Source organism: Pristiophorus japonicus, chromosome 19 (assembly GCF_044704955.1).
Source record: "Pristiophorus japonicus isolate sPriJap1 chromosome 19, sPriJap1.hap1, whole genome shotgun sequence".
In the NCBI taxonomy this organism is placed as follows: domain Eukaryota; kingdom Metazoa; phylum Chordata; class Chondrichthyes; family Pristiophoridae; genus Pristiophorus; species Pristiophorus japonicus.
In genome coordinates, this window is record NC_091995.1 from 5,908,478 (window position 1) to 5,914,695 (window position 6,218).

Sequence of the window (6,218 nt, forward strand, 5' to 3'; positions counted from 1 at the left end):
CCCCCCGATCTAAACTCCCCCCCCCGCACCGATCCCACCCCCGATCTAAACTCCCCCCCCGCACCGATCCCCCCCGATCTAAACTCCCCCCCCGCATCGATCCCCCCCCGATCTAAACTCCCCCCCCGCACCGATCCCCCCCCGATCTAAACTCCCCCCCGCATCGATCCCCCCCCCGATCTAAACTCCCCCCCCGCATCGATCCCCCCCCGATCTAAACTCCCCCCCCGCACCGATCCCCCCGATCTAAACTCCCCCCCCGCACCGATCCCCCCCCGATCTAAACTCCCCCCCCGCACCGATCCCCCCCGATCTAAACTCCCCCCCCGCACCGATCCCCCCCGATCTAAACTCCCCCCCCCGCACCGATCCCCCCCGATCTAAACTCCCCCCCCGCACCGATCCCCCCGATCTAAACTCCCCCCCCGCACCGATCCCCCCCGATCTAAACTCCCCCCCCGCACCGATCCCCCCCGATCTAAACTCCCCCCCCGCACCGATCCCCCCCGATCTAAACTCCCCCCCCGCACCGATCCCCCCGATCTAAACTCCCCCCCCGCACCGATCCCCCCGATCTAAACTCCCCCCCCGCACCGATCCCCCCCGATCTAAACTCCCCCCCCGCACCGATCCCCCCCGATCTAAACTCCCCCCCGCACCGATCCCCCCGATCTAAACTCCCCCCCCCCGCACCGATCCCCCCCGATCTAAACTCCCCCCCCCGCACCGATCCCCCCGATCTAAACTCCCCCCCCGCACCGATCCCCCCGATCTAAACTCCCCCCCCGCACCGATCCCCCCGATCTAAACTCCCCCCCCGCACCGATCCCCCCGATCTAAACTCCCCCCCCCGCACCGATCCCCCCCGATCTAAACTCCCCCCCCGCACCGATCCCCCCGATCTAAACTCCCCCCCCGCACCGATCCCCCCGATCTAAACTCCCCCCCCCGCACCGATCCCCCCCGATCTAAACTCCCCCCCCGCACCGATCCCCCCGATCTAAACTCCCCCCCCCCGCACCGATCCCCCCCCGATCTAAACTCCCCCCCCGCACCGATCCCCCCGATCTAAACTCCCCCCGCACCGATCCCCCCGATCTAAACTCCCCCCCCCGCACCGATCCCCCCCGATCTAAACTCCCCCCCCGCACCGATCCCCCCGATCTAAACTCCCCCCCCCCGCACCGATCCCCCCGATCTAAACTCCCCCCCCCCGCACCGATCCCCCCGATCTAAACTCCCCCCCGCACCGATCCCCCCCGATCTAAACTCCCCCCCCCCCCGCACCGATCCCCCCGATCTAAACTCCCCCCCCGCACCGATCCCCCCCGATCTAAACTCCCCCCCCCCGCACCGATCCCCCCGATCTAAACTCCCCCCCCGCACCGATCCCCCCGATCTAAACTCCCCCCTCGCACCGATCCCCCCGATCTAATCTCCCCCCCTCCGCACCGATCCCCCCCCGATCTAAACTCCCCCCCCGCACCGATCCCCCCGATCTAAACTCCCCCCCGCACCGATCCCCCGATCTAATCTCCCCCCCCCCGCACCGACCCCCCCCGATCTAAACTCCCCCCCCGCACCGACCCCCCCCGATCTAAACTCCCCCCGCACCGATCCCCCCGATCTAAACTCCCCCCCCGCACCGATCCCCCCCGATCTAAACGACCCCCCCCCGCACCGATCCCCCCGATCTAAACTCCCCCCCCGCACTGATCCCCCCCGATCTAAACTCCCCCCCCCCCGCACCGATCCCCCCCGATCTAAACTCCCCCCCCGCACCGATCCCCCCCGATCTAAACTCCCCCCCCCCCGCACCGATCCCCCCGATCTAAACTCCCCCCCCGCACTGATCCCCCCCGATCTAAACTCCCCCCCCGCACCGATCCCCCCCGATCTAAACTCCCCCCCCGCACCGATCCCCCCCCGATCTAAACTCCCCCCCCGCACCGATCCCCCCCCGATCTAAACTCCCCCCCCGCACCGATCCCCCCCGATCTAAACTCCCCCCCCGCACCGATCCCCCCGATCTAAACTCCCCCCCCGCACCGATCCCCCCCCGATCTAAACTCCCCCCCCGCACCGATCCCCCCCCGATCTAAACTCCCCCCCCGCACCGATCCCCCCCGATCTAAACTCCCCCCCCGCACTGATCCCCCCCGATCTAAACTCCCCCCCCGCACCGATCCCCCCGATCTAAACTCCCCCCCCGCACCGATCCCCCCCCGATCTAAACTCCCCCCCCGCACCGATCCCCCCCCGATCTAAACTCCCCCCCCGCACCGATCCCCCCGATCTAAACTCCCCCCCCGCACCGATCCCCCCGATCTAAACTCCCCCCCCCGCACCGATCCCCCCCCGATCTAAACTCCCCCCCCGCACCGATCCCCCCCGATCTAAACTCCCCCCCCGCACCGATCCCCCCCGATCTAAACCCCCCCCCGCACCGATCCCCCCGATCTAAACCCCCCCCCCGCACCGATCCCCCCCGATCTAAACTCCCCCCCCGCACTGATCCCCCCGATCTAAACCCCCCCCCCGCACCGATCCCCCCCGATCTAAACTCCCCCCCCCCGCACCGATCCCCCCAATCTAAACTCCCCCCCCGCACCGATCCCCCCCGATCTAAACTCCCCCCCCGCACCGATCCCCCGATCTAAACTCCCCCCCACTCGTAATGATCCCCCTGACCTAGACTCGACCCCCCCCCCCCGGGCGATCCCACTGACCTAGACTCGACCCCCCCCCTCGGAGCGATCCCCCTGACCTAGACTCGATCCCCCCCTCGCAGTGATCCCCCTGACCTAGACTCGATCCCCCCCTCGCAGTGATCCCCCTGACGTAGACTTGACCCCCCCCCCCGGGCGATCCCTCTGACCAAGACTCGCCCCCCCCCCCACGGGCGATCCCCCTGACCAAGACTCGCCCCCCCCCCCCCGGGCGATCCCCCTGACCTAGACTCGACGCCCCCCCCGGGCGATCCCCCTGACCTAGACTCGAACCCCCCCCCCGGGCGATCCCTCTGACCAAGACTCGCCCCCCCCCTCCCCCCCCGGGCGATCCACCTGACCAAGACTCGAACCCCCCCCCCCGGGCGATCCCTCTGACCAAGACTCGCCCCCCCCCTCCCCCCCCGGGCGATCCCCCTGACCAAGACTCGCCCCCCCTCCCCCCCCCGGGCGATCCCCCTGACCAAGACTTGAACCCCCCCCCCCGGGCGATCCCTCTGACCAAGACTCGCCCCCCCCCTCCCCCCCCCGGGCGATCCACCTGACCTAGACTCGAACCCCCCCCCCCGGGCGATCCCTCTGACCAAGACTCGCCCCCCCCTCCCCCCCCGGGCGATCCCCCTGACCAAGACTCGCCCCCCCCTCCCCCCCCGGGCGATCCCCCTGACCAAGACTCGACCCCCCCCCCCCGGGCGATCCCACTGACCAAGACTCGCCCCCCCCCCGGGCGATCCCTCTGACCAAGACTCGCCCCCCCCCCCGGGCGATCCCTCTGACCAAGACTCGCCCCCCCCCCCCCGGGCGATCCCCCTGACCAAGACTCGCCCCCCCCCCCAGGCGATCCCTCTGACCAAGACTCGCCCCCCCCCCCCCCGGGCGATCCCCCTGACCTAGACTCGACGCCCCCCCCGGGCGATCCCCCTGACCTAGACTCGAACCCCCCCCCCCGGGCGATCCCTCTGACCAAGACTCGCCCCCCCCTCCCCCCCCGGGCGATCCCCCTGACCAAGACTCACCCCCCCCCCCCCCGGGCGATCCCTCTGACCAAGACTCGCCCCCCCCCTCCCCCCCCCGGGCGATCCCCCTGACCAAGACTCGACCCCCCCCCCCAGGCGATCCCTCTGACCAAGACTCGCCCCCCCCCCCCCGGGCGATCCCCCTGACCTAGACTCGACGCCCCCCCCGGGCGATCCCCCTGACCTAGACTCGAACCCCCCCCCCCGGGCGATCCCTCTGACCAAGACTCGCCCCCCCCTCCCCCCCCGGGCGATCCCCCTGACCAAGACTCCACCCCCCCCCCCCGGGCGATCCCTCTGACCAAGACTCGCCCCCCCCTCCCCCCCCGGGCGATCCCCCTGACCAAGACTCGACCCCCCCCCCCCCGGGCGATCCTACTGACCAAGACTCACCCCCCCCCCCGGGCGATCCCCCTGACCAAGACTCGACCCCCCCCCCCCCGGGCGATCCCCCTGACCAAGACTCGACCCCCCCCCACGGGCGATCCCCCTGACCAAGACTCACCCCCCCCCCCCCGGGCGATCCCCCTGACCTAGACTCGAACCCCCCCCCCCCGGGCGATCCCCCTGACCAAGACTCGCCCCTCCCCCCTCGGGCGATCCCCCTGACCAAGACTCACCCCCCCCCCCGGGCGATCCCCCTGACCTAGACTCGAACCCCCCCCCCCGGGCGATCCCCCTGACCAAGACTCGCCCCTCCCCCCTCGGGCGATCCCCCTGACCAAGACTCCCCCCCCCCCCCCGGGCGATCCCCCTGACCAAGACTCGACCCCTCTCCTCACAGCGATCCCCCTGACCAAGACTCGACCCCCCCCCCCGGGCGATCCCCCTGACCAAGACTCGACGCCCCCCCCGGGCGATCCCCCTGACCAAGACTCGCCCCTCCCCCCTCGGGCGATCCCTCTGACCAAGACTCGCCCCCCCCCCGGCCCTGATCCCACCATTTAATGCCCGCTGGGACAGCAGTGTTTGTCAATAAGTTTGGCCTTTCCCACATCGCAGAACAAATGTTGAAAAGATATTCCCAGTGTTGCTGAATTTGAAATGAAATGCAATAACTGAGTCACAAAAGAAGTCTGTGCTGCTGTAAGCCAGCAATAAAAGAATTTACCCCCCGGGATCTCCTGCCTTCCAAGTAACCTGCGCGTCTATTGAGTCTGCTGGCCCATGTCCTGCCAATTATTCCTCGGCAGCTTCCATCATTCCTATAAAATCTAATTCCTGCCATATGCCACCTCTGGAAATCAGCCGTTAAATACTTCCCTCACTTTCCTCAAAACACCGTTAATTGCTCTGAGCTGAGCAACCCAGAGGAACATTTTCATTGGAGACCCTTGTCAGTCAGGGCCAAGGTGACGTCTCAAGTTACAACATCTGTCATTGTCAAAAAATATAAACAGAGATGTATGCCATCAATAAAATCGGCAATACTTGCTAGGGGAATCATTCTGTGAGCATTTCCGAGTGTGTCAGCCATGGCTCAGTGGGCAGCACCCTCACCTGTGAGTCAGCAGGTTGTGGGTTCAAGTCCCACTTGAGCACATAATCCAGGCTGACACTTAGTGCAGCGCTCAGGGACTGCTGCACTGTCAGAGGGGCTGTCTTTCGGCTGAGATGTTAAATCGAGGCCCCCTCGGCCGTCACAGCTGGATGTAAAATATCCCACGGCACTATTTCCTAGAAAGGCAGGGAGGTTCTCTCCAGTGTCCTGGCCAATATTTATCCCTCAATCAACATCACTGAAAACAGATTATCTGGTCATTATCACATTGTTCTTTGTGGGATCACACCCCCAACCTCTTCTTTGCCTTCTCTCCCAAACTGTTCCCACAACTGCAAAGACTTCTTGCTGCCACGCACCGTTTAGTGGTGATGAGGAGACCTTGGGGCTGAAATTGCCCCTCGCCCCGATTGGGGCGGTAAACTTCCGTGTGGGGAATTCCATCACCTGGCCCGGAGGACCCGCCCCCGAGGCAGAATTGTGCCTGTGTGTGCCACTCAAAAATGTGGAGCGCTGTCTCCTGCCCGCTATGTCCTGGGAGGGGCCCTCGCAGGGCAGGAGTGCAGTGCCAAGCGGATGCTCCGTGAACAACGCCCCCGTTCCTTCAATTAAAGGGGCAGGCTTGCCGCGCACATGCAGGCCCTTTGGTGGCCGCCACTGGGCCCACAGGGAGTGAATCGACCGGGCCAGCAGCCTGGGCCCGACTGGAGCATGGAGGGCCGGTCGTCGCGAGGGCCCTCATTGCCGGGCAGACGGAAGAGTCGGCCGACAAAAAATACATGGCGGTCCGCGGTGCAATCGGCTTCCCCTTTAAGGGGAGCCCCAGCGACGGATGTCCGCCTGCTTCGTGACATCCGCGGGCGTCATCCTCGTGGCCCGCGGGGCGCAAAGGTGTCGGCGGCCCAGGGCGCAAACCGCGGGGCACGACGCAACGTTGCCGGGACAGTGCCCCTAAACCTCCGTGGCAATTTC